Here is a 20,470-nt window from a genome sequence, read left to right on the forward strand (position 1 = left end):
CAGACAGGCTGCCTTAGGAACCCTGAGCCCACAGTCACCTCTGGACATGGCCCTGCCCACCAGAGGGACCAGGACCCAGCTCCAAACACCAGCGGGCAGGCACCAGTCCCAGAATCCCCTAGTCCCTGGTCCTGACCTCCACAGAGCCTGTTCTAGCCTCTGGACCAGCCTCACCCACCAGGGGGCAGATACCAGACTCAAGAAAACCATAATCCCTGAACCTGAGAACCCAGCCTGCCCATCAGCAGGCCAGACCCTGCCCTGGGACCAGCTAGGCCATAGCCTTGTCCACTAGGAGGCCAGCACAAACTTCAGCATACCCAGGACCTTGTATCCAACTCTGTCAGGAACCACCCCCCCATCAGCAATCAGATACCAGCTCTAGAACCCTTGGGTCCTGCTACCAGAAACCAGGACCTGTCTCTGCCCACCAGTAGGCCAGCACTAACCCCAGTACCTGGCTTCACCCACCAATGTGCAGACAGCAGCCTCCACATAAGGCAGGGTCTGGCAACCAACCAGACTGGGAACCAACCAAGCCTAGCATACCACCCATATAGCCTGCCACAACAGAAGGACCCACATGGCCATCATAGGGGGAACCCCTAGAACATATAGCTTGGGTGACAAGAGGGGCATGTGCTGCTGGGACACATAGGACATATCCTACAAAAGGCCACTTCTCCAAGGTTGAGAAATATAACCAACGTATCACATACATAAAAATAAAAACAGCAATTTAGGCAAAATGAGGTGACAGAGAAAAGAACAAGATAAAACCCCAGAAGAAGAACTAAGTGAAGATAGGCAATCTAACCAAAAAGAAGTTCAGGGTAGTGATCGTAAAGTTGATCAAAGAACTCGGGAGAAGAATGGCTGCACCGAGTGAGAAGTTAGAAGTTTTTAACAAGGAGTTAGAAAATATAAAGAACAACCAAACAGAAATCAAGAATACAATAACTGAAACAAAAAATACAGTAGAGGGCTTCCCTGGTGGCACAGTGGTTGAGAGTCCGCATGCTGATGCAGGGGACACAGGTTCGTGCCCTGGTCCAGGAAGATCCCACATGCCGCAGAGTGGCTAGGCCTGTGAGCCATGGCCGCTGAGCCTGCGCGTCTGGAGCCTGTGCTCCACAACGGGAGAGGCCACAACAGTGAGAGGTCTGCGTATTGCAAAAAAAAAAAAAAATTCAGTAGAAGGAATCAACAGGAGACTAAGACTAAGTGATACAGAGGAACAGATCAGCAAGCTAGATGGAGTAGTGGAAATCAGTGATGCTGAACAGAAAAGAATGAAAAGAAATGAAGACAATTTAAAAGACCTCTGGCACAATACCAAGCATTCACATTATAGGGGTACCAGAAGGAGAAGAGAGAGACAAAGGGGGCTGAGAACATATTCGCAGACATAATAGCTGAAAACTTCCCTAACCGGGAAAGGAAACAGACATCCAAGTCCAGAAGGTGCAGAGAGTTCTGTACAGTATTAACACAAAGAGGAACACGCCAAGACACTGTACTTAAAGTGACAAAGGTTAAAGAGAGTAGTAAAAGCAGCAAGGAAAAAGCAACAACCAACTCTCACAGGGGACCACCATAAGGCTACCAGCTGATTTTTCAGCAGAAATTGAAGGGAGTGGCACAATATATTTAACCTGATGAAAGAGAAAAGTCAACAACCAAGAATACTCTACCCAGCAAGGCTCTCATTCAGAGTTGATGGAGAGATCAAAAGCTTTAAAGACAGGCAAAAGCTAGAGTTCACCACCACCAAACCAGCTTAACAAGAAATGTTAAAGGAAATTCTATAATCAAAAAAGAAAGGGTCACAAATAGGAACATGGATGTTACAAACTGAAAAAGTTCATTAGTAAAGGCAAACATAAAGTAAAGGTAGAAAATCATCCCTGCAAAAAGTTAGTAGGACATTAGTAAGAGGGTTAAAAAATAAAAGAAGTAAAACCATCTATATCCACGATAAGCAGTTAAGGAATACACGAAAACAACTTGATATAAAGTATATCAAACACAGTAAATGAGGGGAGAGTACGAATGCAGGGTGTTAAAAGGCAACTGAAAGCAGGACATGAGCAACTTGAAATAATCATATATATATATATATATATATATATGAATTGCTTTATAAAAACCCCATGGTAATCACAAACCAAAAATCTAGAAGAGATACACACATAAAAGGAAAAAAAAATCCAAACGTAACACTAAAGACAGTCATCAAATCACAGGAGAACAAAAGAAGAAATAAAAACAAGCCTACAAAAAAATTCAAAACAATGAACAAAATGAGAATAAGGCCATAAAACTGAATATCAAAAAAATTTTGAAAAATGAGCAGAAGGCCAAAAGACATGTCTCAAAAGAAGAGATACAGATAACCAAAATGCACATAAAAAGATCCTCAACATGCTAATTATTAGAGAAATGCATCAAAACTACAAGGCGGTACCACCTAACACCAGTCAGAATGGCAATCACCAAAAAGCCTACAAAGAACAAATGCTGGAGAGGGTGTGAGGAAAGGGAACTCTCCTACACTATTGGTGGGAATGTAAACGGGTGTAGCCACTAGGGGAAACAGTAAATAGGGTCCCCCCACAAGTACCAAAGGAGTTACATTATGATCCAGCAATCCCACTCCTTGGCATATATCCAGATAAAACTATTATTCAAAGAGATACATGCACCCCTATGTTCACAGCAGCACTACTCACAAGCCAAGACACAGGAACAACCTAAATGTCCATGGACAGATGAAGGAATCAAGAGGATGTGGTACATGTATACAATGGACTAGTAATCAGCCATAAAAATAATGAAATAATGCCATTTGCAGCAACATGGAAGGACCTAGCGATTATCACACTAAATGCAGGAAGTTAAAAAGAGAAAGGCAAATACCATATGATATCACTTATATGTGGAATCAGAAATAGGACACAAATGAACTTACCTACACAACAGAAACAGGCTCAAAGACATAAACAACAGACCAGTGGTTGCCAAGGGGGAGAATGATGGGGGGGAGATGGATTGGGAGTCTGGGATTAGCAGATGTAAACTATTACATAGAGAATGGATAGATAACTACGTCCTTCTATATACCACAGGCAACTATAAACATCATGTGATACTCTGTAATGGAAAGGAATATGAAAAAGAATCTTTATACAGTTAAACTAAGTACTGTGCAGCAGAGCAGAAAATTAACACATCCCTGCATATCAAATATTCTTCAATAAAATAGTTAAATAAATAAAAACACGGAGTGGTATTGACATAAAAGCAGACATATAGATTAATGTACCCCAATAAGGAACCCAGAAAAAAATTCACACACCGACAGTCAATTAATCTTTGATGAAGGAGGAAGTATATAATATGAAGAAAGACAGTCTCTTCAGCAACTGGTATAGGGAAAGATAAACGCCACATGTAAATCAATAAAGATAGAACACTCCGTCCCACCAAACACAAAAATAAATTGAAAATGGCTTAAAGACTTAAATATAAGACATGACACCATAAAACACCGAGAACAAATCATAGGCAAAATATCTCTAACAAAAATCCAAGCGATATTTTTTTACATTAGCCAGCCAACAAAAAAGAATTAAAAGCAAAAATAAACGGGATTACTCAACTGTATAAGTAATTGCACAGCAAAGGAAAGCATCAACAAAGAAAAAAACCTACAGAATAAAAAAAAAATATTTTCAAACGATGTGACAAACAAGGGATTATTTAACTTCTAAAATACACAAAGAGCTCATAGAACTCAATACAAAAAACCCCACCAAAACCCAAAGAACAAAACAAACAAACAAAAAAACACCGAACAACCTAATCCAAAAAAGGGCAGAAGACTTAAATAGAGATTTCTTCAAAGAAGACATCCAGACAGCCAATGGACACATCAAAAAATGCTCAACATTGCTGATTATTAGAGAAATGCAAATCAAAACTACAAAGTGGTACCACCTCACGCCAGTCAGAATGGCCATCACTAAAAACTCTACAGATAACAAATGATGGAGAGGATGTGAGGAAAGGGAACCCTCCTACACTACTGGTGGGAATGTAACTGGGTGTAGCAACTAGGGGAAACAGTAAGCAGTGTCCTCCAAAAAGTTCAAAAAGAGTTACATTATAATCCAGCAATCCTATTCCTTGACATATATCCAGACAAAACTATCATTCAAAAAGATACATGCACCCCTATGTTCATAGGAGCACTATCCACAATACCCAAGATGTGGAAACAAACTAAATGTCTGTCAAGAGATGAATGGATCAAGACAATATGGTGTGTATATATATAGATATATATATACACACACACATACATATATATAATGGAGTACTACTTGGCCATAAAAAAGAATGAAATAATGCCATTTGCAGCAACATGGACGGACCAAGAGATTCATCACATTGGGTTGGCCAAAAAGTTCGTTCCACTCTTTCCATAACACTGTATGGAAAACATCTTCCCAGTACCACTTCCCAAAACTAAGTGAAGGAAGTCAGAAAGAAAAAAACAAATACATATGGTATCACTTATATGTGGGATCTGAAACATGACAAAATGAACTCATCTGCAAAGAGAAACAAACTCAGAGACACAGAGAACAGAAGTGTGGTTGCCAAGAAGGAGAGGAACTAGGAGAGGGCTAGACAGGGAGTTTGGGATTAGCAGATGCAAACTATTATATACAGAATGGATAAACAACAAGGTCCTACTGTATACAACAGGGAACTATATACAATATCCTGTGATAAACTGTAATGGAAAGGAATATGAAAAAGAATATATATGTCAATAAGACTGAATCACTGTGCTGTAGAGCAGAAATGGACACAATGTTGTAACACAACTACAATTCAATAAAAAAAATAAACCCACAGTGTGGTATTGCCACAAAAACAGACATATAGATCACTGGAACAAAATAAGGAGCTCAGAAATGAATCCACACACTGACAGTCAATTAATCTTTGACAAAGCAGCAAGTATATACAATGAAGAAAAGACAGTCTCTACAGTCAGTGGTATAGGGAAAGATAAACAGCCACATGTAAATCAATGAAGTTAGAACACTCCCTCTCACTATGCACAAAAATAAACTCAAAATGGCTTAAAGACTTAAATATAAAGACATGACACCATAAAACACCTAGAAGAAATCATAGGCAAAACATCCTCTGACAAAAATCCTAGCAATGCTTTTTTAGATCAGCTGGCCAACAAAAAAGAATTAAAAGCAAAAATAAGCAAACGGGACTAATCAACCTTATAAGCTCTTCCACAGCAAAGGAAAGCATCAACGAAACAAAAAAAAACCCCCACAGAATGAAAGAAAATGTTTTCAGACGATGCGACCGACAAGGGATTAACTTCTAAAATATACACACAGTTCATATAACTCAAAACAAACCAACAAACAAACCAAACAACCAATCCAAAAATGGGCAGAAGACTTAAATAGAGATTTGTTCAAAGAAGACTTCCAGATGGCCAATGGACACATGAAAAATGCTCAGCATTGCTGCTTATTAGAGACACACAAATCAAAACTACAAAGTGGTATCACCTCACACAAGTCAGAATGGCCATCACTAAAGAGCCTACAAAGAACAAATGCTGGAGAGGGTGTTAGAAAAGGGAACCCTCCCGCACTATTGGTGGGAATGTAAATGGGTGTAGCAACTAGAGGAAACAATAAGCAGTGTCCTCCAAAAAGTTCAAAAAGAGGTACATTATGATCCAGCAATCCTAGTGCTTGGCATATATCCAGACAAGACTATCATTCAAAGAGATACATGCACCCCTATGTTCACAGCAGCACTATTCACAAGCCAAGATATGGGAATAACCTAACTGTCGATCAACAGATGAATGGTTCAAGAACATGTGGCACATATATACAATGGAATATTACTCAGCCATAAAAAGAAACGAAATTGAAGTATTTGGAATGAGGTGAATGGACCTAGAGTCCCTCACACAGAGTGAAGTAAGTCAGAAAAAGAAAGACAAATATCATATTCTAACACATATATATGGAATTTAAGAAAAAAAATGTCATGAGCAACCTAGGGGTAAGACAGGAATAAAGACACAGACCTACTAGAGAACGGACTTGAGGATATGGAGCGGGGGAAGGGTAAGCTGTGACAAAGTGAGAGAGTGGCATGGACATATATATACTACCAAACGTAAAATAGATAGCTAGTGGGAGGCAGCCGCATAGCACAGGGAGATCAGCTCGGCGCTCTGTGACCACCTAGAGGCGTGGGATAGGGAGGATGGGAGGGAGGGAGACGCAAGAGATATGAGAACATACGTATATGTATAACTGATTCACTTTGTTATAAAGTACAAACTAACACACCATTGTAGAGCAATTATACTGCAATAAAGATGTAGAATAATAATAATATTTAAAAATTGGAAAAAAAAGATGTGGTACACGTATACAATGGAGTACTACTGAGCCGTAAAAAATAAAGCAATAATGCCATTTGCAGCAAACTGGAAGGACTTAGAGATTATCATATTACATGCAGGAAGTCAAAAAGACAAAGACAAATACCATGTGATATTACTTATACAGGGAATCAGAAATAGGACACAAATGAACTTACCTATATAGGAGAAACAGACTCAAAGACATAGAAAACAGACCTGTGGTGGCCAAGGGGGAGAGGAACTGGGAGAGGGATGGATGGCAAGTTTGGGATTAGCAGATGCAAACTATTTTATAGAGAATAAAGAAACAACAAGTACCTACTGTACAGCACAGGGAACTACATTCGATATCCTCTGATAAACTGTACTAAAAAAGAACGTGGAAAAAAATATATATATATGTAAAACTGAATCACTGTGCTGTACAGCAGAAAGCACTGTACATGAACTATACTTCAATAAAATAAATCGATAGAAACATAATGTGGTATAGGCAAAAAACAGATACTCACATCACTGTAACAGATGAAGGAGCCCGGCACGAAATCCACAGACCAATGGACGATTAATCTTCCATGAAGGAGGCAAATATATAAAATGCGGAGAAGACAGTCTCTTCAGCAAGTGGTACTGGGAATGAGGACAGACACGTGAAAATCAGTGAAGGTATAAACTCCCTCCCACTATATACAAAAATAAACTCAAAATGCCTTAAAGACTTAAATGTAAGACCGGACACCATAAAACTCCTAGAACATAGGCAAAACATTCTGTGACATACATTGTAGCAATATTTTCTTAGATCGGTCTCCCAGTGCAAAAGAAATGAAAGCAAATATAAACAAATGGGACCTAATCATCCTTATATGCTTTTGCATAGCGAAAGAAAGCATCAACAAAACAAAAAGATCACCTTCGGAATGGGAGAAAAGATTTGCAAAGCATGTGACCGACAAGGGCTTAACTGCTAAAATATACAACCAGCTAATACAAACAAATGTATAAAAGAAAAATGAACATCCCAGTCAAAAATGCACAGAAGAGCCAAACAGACATTTCTCCAAAGAGGACATCCAGATGGCCAATAGACACATGAAAAGATGCTCAACATCACTGCTTAGTAGAGAAATGCAAATCAAAAGTACACTGAGGTACCACCTCACACGGGTCAGAATGGCCATCATTAAAAAGTCTACAAATAACAAATGTTGGAGAGGGTGTGTAGAAAAGGTAACCCTCTTACACTGTGAGGGGGAATATAAATTGTTGCAGCCACTATAAAAAACAGTAGGAAGGTTCCTCAAAAAAGTACAGCTAGAATTACTATATGATCCCGCAATTCCACTCCTGGTCATGCATCCAGACAAAACTATCATTTAAAGAGATACATGCACCCCTAGGTTCACAAGAGCACTACCCACGATAGCCAAGACATGGGATCAACCTAAATGTCAGTCAAGAGATGAAGGGATCAAGACGATATGGTGTATATACACGTATATAATGGAGTACTACTCAGCCATAAAAAAAAGCTGAAATAATGCCATTTGCAGCAACACGGATAGACCAAGAGATTATCACATTGGGTTGGCCAAAACGTTCATTCTGGTGTTTCCGTGACATGGTATGGAAAATATCTTCTCACTACCACTTCCCAAAACTAAGTGAAGGAAGTCGGAAAGAGAAAGACGAATACCATATGGTATCACTTACATGTGGAATCTGAAATATGACAAAAACGAACTCATCTGCAAACAGAAACAGACTCAGAGTCATAGATAACAGACCTGTGGTTGCCAAGAAGGAGAGATATAGATTGGGAGTTTGGGATTAGCAGGTGCAAACTATTATATAGAGAATGGATCAAGAACGAGGTACTACTGTATAGCACATTTAACTATACACAATATCCTATGATAAAGAGTAATGGACATGAATATGAAAAAGTATCTGTGTATATGTAAAACTGAATCACTCTCCTCTACATCAGAAATCATCACAACATCATAACTCAACTATGCTTCAATAAAATAAATTACAAAAAACACAGTGTGGGGACTTCCCTTGCGATTCATTGTTTAAGATTCTGTGCTCCCAATATAGGGGGCGTAGGTTCGATCCCTGGTCAGGGAACTAAGATCCCCTATGCCGCACAGCACGGTCTTAACAAAAGAAAAGACCTTAGCAGTCCCAAGCTCTGAAAACAATTGAGTGGAAAACACACACACACACACACACAAACACAAACACACACCAGATCCCTCGCCCTTGCCCATGTGCAATCCAAAATTTTTTAAATGTTATTAAAAAAACCCACAGTGTGATATAGACACAAAAACAGACATACAGATCAATGGGAAAGAATAAGCATCCCAGAAATAAATCCACACACCGACAGTCGATTAATCTTTGACAAAGGAGAGAAGAATATACAGTGGAGAAAAGACAAGTCTCTTCTCAACTGGTGTTGGGAACTCTAGACAGCCACATGTAAATTAATGAAGTTAGAGTACTCCCTCCCACCATACACAAAAATAAACTCAAAATGGCTTAAAGACTTAAATATAAGACAGGACACCATAAAATTCCTAAAAGAGAACATAGGTAAATGATTCTCTGATATAAATTATAGCAATATTTTCTTAGATTAGTCTCCCAAGGCAAAAGAAATAGAAGCAAAATTAAACAAGTGGGACCTAATCCCCCTTATTAGCTTTTGCAGAGCAAAGGAAACCATCAACAAAACAAGAAGACAACCTACAGCACGGGAGAAAATATTTACAAACGATGTGACCAACAAGGGCTTAATTTCTAAAATATCCAAACAGCTCATACAACTTAATACCAAAAAACAAACAAACATACAAACAAAAAACAAACAACCCAATCAAAAAATGGGCAGAAGACCCAAATAGACATTTCTCCAAAGAAGATATCCAGATGCCCAACAGACACATGAAAAGATGCTCAACATCGCTAATTATTAGAGAAATGGAAATCAAAACTATAATAAGGTACCTCCTCACACCGGCCAGAATGGCCATCTTTTAAAGGGGTGGGATAGGGAGGGTGGGAGAGAGGGAGACGCAAGAGGGAAGAGATATGCGAACATATGTATATGTATAACTGATTCACTTTGTTATAAAGCAGAAACTAACACACCATTGTAAAGCAATTATACCCCAATAAAGATGTTAAAAAAAAAAAGGCTACAAATAACAAATGCTGGAGACAGTGTGGAGAAAAGGCAACCCTCCTACACTGTTCGTAGGAATGTAAATTGGTGCAGCCACTATGGAGAACAGCATGGAGATTCCTATAAAAACTACAAATAGAGTACCATATGATCCAGCAATCCCACTCCTGGCCATAATCCAGACAGAACTATAATTCAAAGAGATACATGCACCCCTACGTTCATAGCAGCACTACTCACAATCGCCAAAACATGGAAACAATGGAAATGTCCATCAACAGATGAATGGATAAAGATGTGGTGTACGTATACAAAAAGAATGTTACTCAGCCGTGTAAAAGAAGGAAATAATGCCATTTGCAGCAACATGGATGGACTTAGAGATTATCATAGAAAGTGAAGTAAGTCAGAGCAAGAAAGACAAATATTATCTGGTATCGCTTATATATGGAATATAAGAAATAATACAAATAAACTTGTTTACAAATTAGAAAGACTCACAGACAGAAAACAAAATTATGGTTACTCAAGGGGAAGGGGGAGGAGATAAAATAGGAGTTTGGATTAACAGATATACAATATTATACATAAAACAGATAAACAACAAGGATTTACTGTATAGCACAGGGAGCTATATTCAATATCTTGTAATAACCTATAATTAAAATGAATCTGAAAAAGAATATATATATATGTATGTATATATATCTACATCACTTTGCCGTACACCTGAAACTAACATGATAGTGTAAATCAACTACACTTCAATAATAGAAAGTTGCTATGAGAGGAGAGCTCAATATTGTCACCATAATTACAACAACAACAAAACGGAAATTGAACTGATTGTGTAGTTTCCAGTGATGGAATATTCACGCAAATCTCATGCACTTCCTCATGTACATTCTGGTACTCTAGAAGAATTTTTCAAAGGGAGAACATCTCAGATTCATAGATTTTTCTCAGAATACAGAAAGGAAGTCTACAAGTAATACTTGGAAATGTAGCGCTTCTATACATCTGCCTTCCCTTTGGAACCAAAAGCTCTCCTGTGGGTGGATCTAAGATATTCTTCGGTTTCTTTGTAAACCACCCTGCTTGGGTCTGTCCTCTTGCCACTACTCTAATATTCCCCTTTCTGCTGCAAGATGTTTACCACAGTAAGGTCAGTTAACATATCCTTTTTCTGACATAATTACCATGTATATATACTCACCACATTTTCTTTATTCATCCATGGATGGACACTTAGGTTTTTTCCATGTCTTGGCTTTTGTGAATAATGCTACAATGAACATAGGGGTGCAAATATTTCTTCGAGATAGTGATTTCATTTCCTTCAGATATATACCCATAAGCGGAATTGCTGGATCATATGATAGTTCTTTTTTTGAGGAACCTCCATACTCTTTTCCATAGTGGCTGCACCAATTTACATTCCCACCAACATACACAAGGGAGTCATTTAGACTTACATTTGTTGGTAGGAGTAAACCGAACTATGTAGATAAGTTCCTTGTTTTCATTGTATCACCACTTAAAATAGCTAGCACTTATGAAACACTATGATGTTCCAAGCACTAGGCTGACTATTTCATAAGCATTGTTTCACTTAGTTCTTACAAATTCATGAAGTAGATACCATCCTTACATCCGTTGTGTTTTTTTTTTTTTTCCTTCAGATGAGGAAACTGAAGTCTGGAGAGAGTAAAGAATTTTCCTAACTTAACATATACGATGTAGCAGAGCCAGTACTTGAATATTTCCTGACATAAAAGTCTGTGCTCTTAATCACCACTCAAAAATATCTCCTAAAGATATTGTTAACAGAACAAGCCACTCATACACGCACATACTCATGCTTAGGACTCTCCTTTGAGTATTAGATAGATGAGCAAATTGAAATAGGAAACAAGGGCCCAGCCCTAGTCTTTTAGTTAGTTGTCACCCCACAACACGTCATACAGAACTCTGTGATGCTGACTGAGTAAAAGACTGTATCCCAAATAAGCCATGATGTTCCCATCATTTGAGTAAATCATCTTTCCTGTAAAATCAGAAATACTTTATCTACTTTATCTGCAGTAGAAAACTATTTCAATGGGTTTCTTTTTAAGTTGGTACCATGAAATTCAACTTAGCTCGAACCTCACCTCCTCTGAGAATCTTTCCTGATACCCCATTTCTGTTCTTACTTAAATATTCCTTTTGAGTACTTCAGAGTGCCTGTGCAAATCTCTGTCTTAGCACTTATGACTCACTACGGTAATTATCGCTTTACTTTACTTCTAGGCTGTAACCTCTTGGGGTGTAAGTACCAGGCTTTATTCCATTTTATATCCCTAATGCCTTTCACAGTGCCTGAAATTAATCTGTGTGTAATAAACACCTGCCGATGAATTTAAAAACTCAGTGAATGTACAGCCAAACGACTGGCCTGTCTAAAATGGAAGAAATCAAATTCAAATTACTCTCAAAAGAAATTGTACAGCTGGCTGATAATAAAGCCGTATACTAGTTAAAAATTGTAATTAGCTAAACCAAAAGTCGGAGAAGTAATTTAAACTACCAGGAGGTAAGAACTGTGCCACTAGACCACGTGACACGAACAGTTTTTTGGTTTTTTTGACAGTTTCTGAGGGAAAGCGCTGTACAAACCAGGTTTTCAGTTCAGACGCCTGGCGGCGCTGCAGGCTAAAAATGGAGGTGGAGCCAGGCGCTTGCCACAGACCCCATTTTACAAAAGACAAAACTGAGAGGGGCTGGGGGTTGACGCGCCTTGGAAAACGTCGGCAGCAAGCTGAGAGTTTAGACCTTTCTTCAAACAAATGGGAACTACATATATGTTGATGTTATCCCTACTGGAAGACTTCCGAAAGCTTCTTTCATTAAAGGCAACGCAGTCAAAGAGGCTGTGCTGGAAACTGAGAGAAAATCCAGCAGAAAAAGGCAAGTGGTGAGTTTTCCTTTTCTTCCTGGGCGTAGCGTAAGCGGTCCAGGAAAAGGAAGGCCGCTTTTTATAGCCGGTTCCTGGAGATTTGGCCTCGCAGCGGAAAGGGGAGTGTCTGCGTAGCGGCGGGCAGACAGACCTGAGCAAGGTGGTTTCCAAACTGACCAAAGATTCGTGAGTAAAGGCTCTTCTGTGGGTGGATCTAAACTATTAAGAGATCAAAGAATATTTCAGATACACCCACAGAAGAGCCTTTCCTCCCGAATAGGAAGCCAGACCTATAGAAACTATACAGTTCCAAGTATTACCTGTAAACTTTTTTGTTTTCTGAGAAAAATCTATGAATCTGAGATGTTGCCCCTTTGAAAAATTCTTGTGAATGTTTCAGAATGTGCATGGGGATGTGCATGAGATTCGGTTGAATTTTCCACCATTGGAAACCACACAGGGAGTTTAATTTCACAATAATACGCGAGGCAATAGTGGGGTGAGTAATTTGCCCATTCTTGGGGGAAAATCACTGGATGAAGAACAACCTATGGTAAGTTTAACTCTCACAGAAGAAAATGGTAGGTATCAACACTAGTCTCAGACCTCCTAAGGTCCAGATCGTGACAATCAGTGACAACCTTTGAGATGCATGCTCTTCAGCAACCTGGTTGTCAAAGCCTGCTCAAGATTTAATCTCAGTATATTAAGGAGCTGTTCACAGAATTCTCCAGGCTCACTGAATTTTCCAGTCTCACTGAATTCTCCAATCTCTGGTGCGTACTCACCACACATTTTAAATACCACTCATATCTGTGCATTATAAACATCCACTGCAAGAAAATTACCAGGCAACGTCATGGCTACATGGCAAACATTCAGGCAATTTACATAGGAAGTAGTTTCAGAAATACCTTTCTTCATGTAAAAGATGTTGGATGACAATTCCATAAAATTGGTGATGTTGACACTTACCTGCTCATCCTACAAGTTCTTCCAGAAGAAGACTTCACCTCTTTAAGGATTCTCTCAGAACTCTGGAATAAAAAGAAAATGCCTTGGTCCTTCCTTCCAGAATTTTCTTTCCATTGAATGTAAAAAAAAAAAAAAAAAAAATCCCCATATTCTGCCAACCTAATGCAAGACAGAGAGACGGGAGATACATCTCTTTAACATCACCTTATCTCCAATTAAATTAGGTTACTTGAAGCTAAAAACAAGATAGTATGTGGAGACAGCTATCACCCTTGGCATTCTTGCTCTTTGGGCTCTGGGTAAAAAGTAGAGGAAACACCCCCTTTCTGAATAATGCTATAGTTGTTGTTTTATTGCTCTATCTTCAGTAGTGTTTCCTTTTCTTCTGAAGCATAGCTAATTGTTAATTTATAGTCACAAGTACCAATGCCTTAGCTATTTTTATCTTTTGTTTACCTATAAGACAACTGATCTGGACACTTCAAAAAATTCAATATCAATAAAATACAGGGGACTGTTCTAGAATAAACAGATGTAACACCAATACAATCATGAAACTTGGTTGAAAAACAAATTTTCTAAGACATTCCTTATGTCAAGTGGTTAAGAAAATAAGTGCATTTGTAAAAGGAATTCAAGAGTGAATATGAATTCTTATTTAAGTTGAAGAAAACTGGAGGAGGATAATTTTAAAAAGTTATTAGGGACTGGATTTTAGTTAATATGGAATTATTGTTACTTCGGTACATTGAGAGACACTACTTGAAAATATTCCGTTTAGATTGCCATCAGTCTGAAAGAAAGCATTGGGATTTCCTTAATGTTTTGGAAAAAATAAACACTCGGAAAGGACGCAGGGTGGCGCTGCAGCATTAGAAGTAGAAGGAAGAAAGCTACCAGTCTGCGCTCCTCTAGCCAGATGCTCTGCTAAAGAAGCAAGCAGGAAAAGGAGGCTTTCTAAGGCAGTTGCTCCGGGAAATCAGGGCCATAGGCATCTCCACTGATCCCAGTGTCTGAGTGATACTGGGAGATAGATCAGCGACAACGTGAATCCGAGCTCGGTCAGGTTTGCTGGGAGACGAGAGAGCGATGGAGGCAGGAGAGAGGAAGAAATGCTTTCTGAAACAAAGGCAAGTCTTGATATTCTTTGTTTGGCTGGGCATAGCTCAGGCTGGTTCTGAGCCTAGGCGTTATTCAGTGGCCGAGGAAATGGACAGTGGCTCCTTTGTGGCCAATCTGTTGAAAGACTTGGGGTTGGAGGTAGATGATCTAGCTGCGCGGGCCCTCCGGGTCGTTTCCAAAGGGAAAAAAATGCGTTTGCATTTTGATAGGCAGACCGGGGATTTGTTGTTAAATGAGAAACTGAACCGGGAGGAGCTATGTGGCCCTACCGAACCCTGTGTACTACCTTTCCAGATGTTACTGGAAAATCCCTTGAAGTTTTTCCAGGCTGAGCTACGGATTAGCGACATAAATGATCATTCTCCAGTTTTCCTAGACAAAGAAATAATATTGAAAATTTCAGAAGGTATCACTCCTGGAACTACTTTCCTAATAGAGCGTGCCCAGGACTTAGATGTAGGAAGCAACAGTCTCCAAAGTTACACAGTCAGCCCCAATTCCCACTTCCATCTTAAATTACAAGACAGTTCCGACGGCACAATATTACCACAGCTGGTGCTGGACAAAGCACTGGATAGAGAGGAACAGCCTGAGATCAGATTAACCGTCACAGCACTGGATGGCGGGATTCCACCCAGCTCTGGGACCGCCCTAATCGCATTGAAGTCTTAGACATCAATGATAATGCCCCCGAGTTTGCAAAGCTGCACTATGAGGCGCATGTCCTAGAAAACAGCCCCATTGGATCCCAGGTTGCCATTGTCTCTGCCAGAGATTTAGATATTGGAACCTATGGAGAAATATCTTATGTACTTTCCCAGGCATCTGAGGATATTCGGAAAACATCTGGAATAAATGCAAAATCGGGAGAACTCCTTTTAACACAGGAACTGGATTTTGAATCTATTCAGACTTATACATTAAATATTCAGGCGACAGATGGTGGGGGCCTTTCGGGCAGTTGTGTGATGTTTGTCCAAGTGACGGATTTGAATGACAACCCGCCGGAACTGACCATGTCAACGCTTATCACTGAGATCCCAGAAAACTTGCAGGAGACTGTAATTGCTGTATTCAGCGTTTCAGATCCTGCCTCTGGAGACAATGGAAGGATGGTTTGCTCCATCCAAGATGATCTTCCCTTCATTCTTAAACCCTCTGTTGAGAATTTTTACAGTTTAGTCACAAACACAGCCCTGGACCGAGAAACAAGATCCGAATATAACATCACCATCACCGTCACAGATATGGGGACACCGAGACTGAAAACCCAGGACAACATAACCGTGCTGGTGTCCGACGTCAACGACAACGCCCCCGCCTTCACCCAGACCTCCTACACCCTTTCCGTCCGCGAGAACAACAGCCCCGCCCTGCACATCGGCAGCGTCCGCGCCACAGACAGAGACGCGGGCGCCAACGCCCAGGTCACCTACTCGCTGCTGCCGCCCCTCGACGCGCACGTGCCCCTGGCCTCCCTGGTGTCCATCAACCCGGACAACGGCCACCTGTTCGCCCTGAGGTCCCTGGACTACGAGGCCCTGCGGGCGTTCGAGCTCCGCGTGGGCGCCGCCGACCGCGGCTCGCCCGCGCTCAGCAGCCAGCCGCTGGTGCGCGTGCTCGTGGCGGACGACAACGACAACGCGCCCTTCGTGCTGTACCCGCTGCAGAACGCCTCGGCGACCTGCACCGAGCTGGTGCCCAGGGCGGCCGAGGCGGGCTACCTGGTGACCAAGGTGGTGGCGGTGGACGGAGAGTCGGGCCAGAACGCCTGGCTGTCGTACCAGCTGCTCAAGGCCACGGAGCCCGGCCTCTTCGGCGTGTGGGCGCACAACGGCGAGGTGCGCACGGCCCGGCTGCTGAGCGAGCGCGACGCGGCCAAGCACAGGCTGCTGCTGGTGCTGGTCAAGGACAACGGCGAGCCGCCGCGCTCGGCCAGCGTCACGCTGCACGTGCTGCTGCTGGACGGCTTCTCGCGGCCCTACCTGCCGGCCCCGGAAGCGGAAGAGGCGGACGCGGCCCCGACCGCCCCTCTCACCGCCTACCTGGTGGTCGCCTTGGCGTCGGTGTCGTCGCTCTTCCTCTTCTCGGTGCTGGTGTTCGTCGCGGTGCGGCTGTGCAGGAGGGGCGGGGCGACTTCGGTGGGTCGCTGCTCGGTGCCCGAGGGCCCCTTTTCGGGCCACCTGGTGGACGTCAGCGGCACGGGGACCCTGTCCCAGAGCTACCAGTACGAGGTGTGTCTGACGGGAGGCTCCGGGTTAAATGAGTTTAACGTCTTGAAGCCGATTCTCCCTAGTGGTCTGGTTGAAGACACTGGGCAGGACTAGTGCAAAAAGGCAATTGCAAGAATAGCGTAGGTTTCATTAACAGAAGAATCAGAAAGTTGTCTGGCTACGAATGCTTTCTTTTAAGTCAAGGCTCTTGAGTTGATATAGTATTTTGTTTATATCTTGATTTTACTTTCTGTCTAGTTAACCCTGGATGTTCTTTTTTCATCTGCTTCCTACCTTTTCAATCCAGTATTAATGCCTCTCTCTTTTTCTAATAGGTGAGTAAAAATAAATGCATTATCTTTTAATGATGATTGCAAATAGGTTTATTTAAGGTAGTCATTTCAAATTCTCTATCCAAAAGCAATGTAGAGAGAGTTCTGAACCACCAATATTATAATTTACCCTATTGAATATAGTCAGGAAATATTCTTTATAATACTCCTAAAGCAGCTTTGTCTGTGGTTAATGAAGTGGATAACTAAAAATGTTTTAATATGTACCATTTTAAGGTGTATCATCCTGTAGGGGCTTAGTACTCAAATAAAACTTACACATATAATTCATTTTCTGTTTTGACATTTGCAATTAATATTTCAACACTGTATATGCTTATATTGGCTAAAAGTGGACAAAAAATGGAGGTTAATAGGTCAGATTACTCTTAGATTTGCCTAAAGTGTATTTATGATGGATGACTGAGAAAAAAAATTAAACATAGGCATTTTGAACAACTGATCGTGCTTTTCCGTTTGGCACGAAAAGAGTATTTAATAAGCATCTGGTGGAATGACAATTTGTTTTTTAACTTCTGAGATGTAAGTATTATCAACCTGAGGGCCATTTTAAAAAAATTTCAAGAAAGTACATGTATATATGCTCTCTAAATGCTTTATAGCAAAAGTGGTGTCCCATCCAATCCTACTTTAAAAAAATTAATATCTACTTGGCATTTATATGGTGATATATGAAGGAAATATTTTCTTTGTTTCCTCTCTTAGTTCCCTCCTTCAGATTTCAACCTGACATGACTTAGGATTATGTATGGTCCTTCTGGGATAAACACTGCCCAACCACATCAGCATTCTACCTCCTACAGAGTAATTAAAAGAAGATTAGAAGAATGGGAAGTTCTAAAGGGGAGAGAGCGATATCACTGTGAAAGTCTAAATTAACTACAACTAAGAATAAACTCTTGAAGCAACCAAACATTACTTTTTATGTCTATTTTGAATGAAATAGAAAAAACCCCTTATTTTAAAGTACAAAATATTTAGTCCCCAATTAAAAAATCTGATTAGGAAAAAATAAAATTTCTCCTCATAGGCATTTTCTCATCCAGAGGCATAGAACTTTCCAGAAATTGAATACTCATGACTAGAAGAAAGAGAACTGAAGTTTCTCAAAGATTTTGAAAATTCTCAAAAGAGAAAAAGAATGTTGTTAACTAGATGTTAACTAGACTTATGTCATCATTTGCAATATGCACAAATATCAAATCATTGTCACACCTGAAACTAATATAGTGTTACCTGTCAATTATAGCTCAAAAATTTAAAACCCCTTAATGACTGTAAAAAAAAACAAAAAAATTTAATACTGACATGTCTTCAATCACACATAAAGTTATCATCATATTAAAATGGTGTTATTTTATGTATGAGAGTCAAATACATGAATCCTTAGTAATCAGGGGAAAGACAGTATTTCCTTTCACTCATTAAGTACTTTATAGAGATATTGAATCTGGCTCTTGGGTCAGATTTTTTTTTCTTCTTTTCATACTTAGCTGAATTTTCATGAAGATCAGAGAAAAGGCAAAGAGTTCTGATCAAGACTTCTCTGTAGTTGGCTGGCTTAGTTCCAGCTCATGTCAGAGCCAGGGAAGTTTTCAACTACAGAAAATATGGAGGCCAGTTCTTTTTTGGCCAATATGGTATATGATTTTGGACTCAAATTGGAGGCACTATATAACCGGGGAGTTATTTAGACCCAGACATAAGAAGAACAGATACTTAATAATATCTTAGTTGATAGATGCACTGAATTCACATATTGTTGAGAAGTGATCAGAGTTTAGTAAAGCCAGAAAAGATCATATGGACTAAATTTGAAGATAGGAAAAAATTATACCTTACTCTTGGTTCAAAGTTGCTTTTATTTCTTGGCTATTGGAAACCTTTTACCCTTTTATTTGAAGACAACTTTCAGAAACTTCTTTACCTGGATATTATATTAAGTACATGACAGAGAGGGCACTATATGTATAGTACTAACTATCTTTGCCACTTTTTGGAATTCCCCCAAGCGAAAGTCCAGCACTAGGTAAAAATGATGACTTTCTACGTTCATAATAATTTCCCAGTAGTTTTTCTTTTAAAGGATGGACAAATTCATTACTGTGAATTATTTCCAGATTGATCTCTTACTAATATTCTAATCTAGTTTTTAATACTGAAAGGCAAAGAGATGAAAATGAACTTTAAACTTTTATGTAGAGTTGTTAAAAGACTAAACTATATTCAGATATCACTCATTAAAACTAGTGAACTAACTTACCACACTTTTAATAAATCTTCCTTAATCCTTGAATATGGCTTCCTTGCAAATGGGGACTTTAAAAAATGAAAGTTTAAAAAAATATATTCCACTACTATATTTTGCTTCTTAGAGTAGATTGTTACATGTTTTAAAGCTGGCAACCTATTAGGCATAATTCAGTTATTTCTATGTCTAATCCTCATGTTCTCAGCCAATAGCTTGGTTGGTCATAGATTTTAAAATGTAAACTAGGGACTTCCCTGTTGGTGCAGCAGTTAAGAATCCGCCTGCCAATGCAGAGGACACGGGTTCGAGCCCTAGTCTGAGAAGATCCCACATGCTGCGGAGCAACTAAGCTCGTGAACCACAACTACTGAGCCTGCGCTCTAGAGCTCACAAGCCACAACTACTGAAGTCCACGCGCCTAGAGCCCATGCTCTGCAACATGAGAAGCCACTTCAATGAAAAGCGCGCGCACCGCAACGAAGAGTAGACCCCGCTCGCCGCAACTAGCAAAAGCCCGTGCACAGCAACGAAGACCCAACGCAGCAAAAAAATAAAGAAATTTATATAAAAAAATAAAATGTAAACTAATTTTCCTTCTCCCTCTTTTGGTATTGAAGACTGTTGATGAACAGTCTATCAGTCTAGTTCTCATTCTTTTATCTGTAAACTTCTTTACTCTAAGATGTTTTCTTTATTCTTGATGTTCTGATATTTGCTAGGTCTAAACCTGAGATTCACCCAATATACTGAATTTTTTTAAATTAACTATAGTTTTTGGTGGGCTTTTTTCCCCCAAAATTTCCATTTGGCAGGTTTTCACAACAATTTGTTCTTTTTTTTTTTTTTTTAAACAATTGCCGTCTCCTTCTTTTTTGTTGGAGGAAATTAAATATCGTTTACTTTTAAGTTCTTTCCATATTGTTCCAATCTCT

At 39.9% G+C, this 20,470-nt stretch overlaps 1 pseudogene; it reads left to right on the forward strand.

The window, feature by feature from the left end:
- The first annotated feature begins 8,172 nt into the window (after nt 1-8,172).
- LOC149749657 (protocadherin beta-2-like) lies at nt 8,173-19,419 on the forward strand (annotated as a pseudogene).
- Nucleotides 19,420-20,470: the final 1,051 nt, after the last annotated feature.

This window comes from Delphinapterus leucas, chromosome 3 (genome assembly GCF_059928025.1).
Source record: "Delphinapterus leucas isolate spDelLeu-1000000601 "Yukka" chromosome 3, BTC_Dleu_Yukka2, whole genome shotgun sequence".
Classification (NCBI taxonomy): Eukaryota; Metazoa; Chordata; class Mammalia; order Artiodactyla; family Monodontidae; genus Delphinapterus; species Delphinapterus leucas.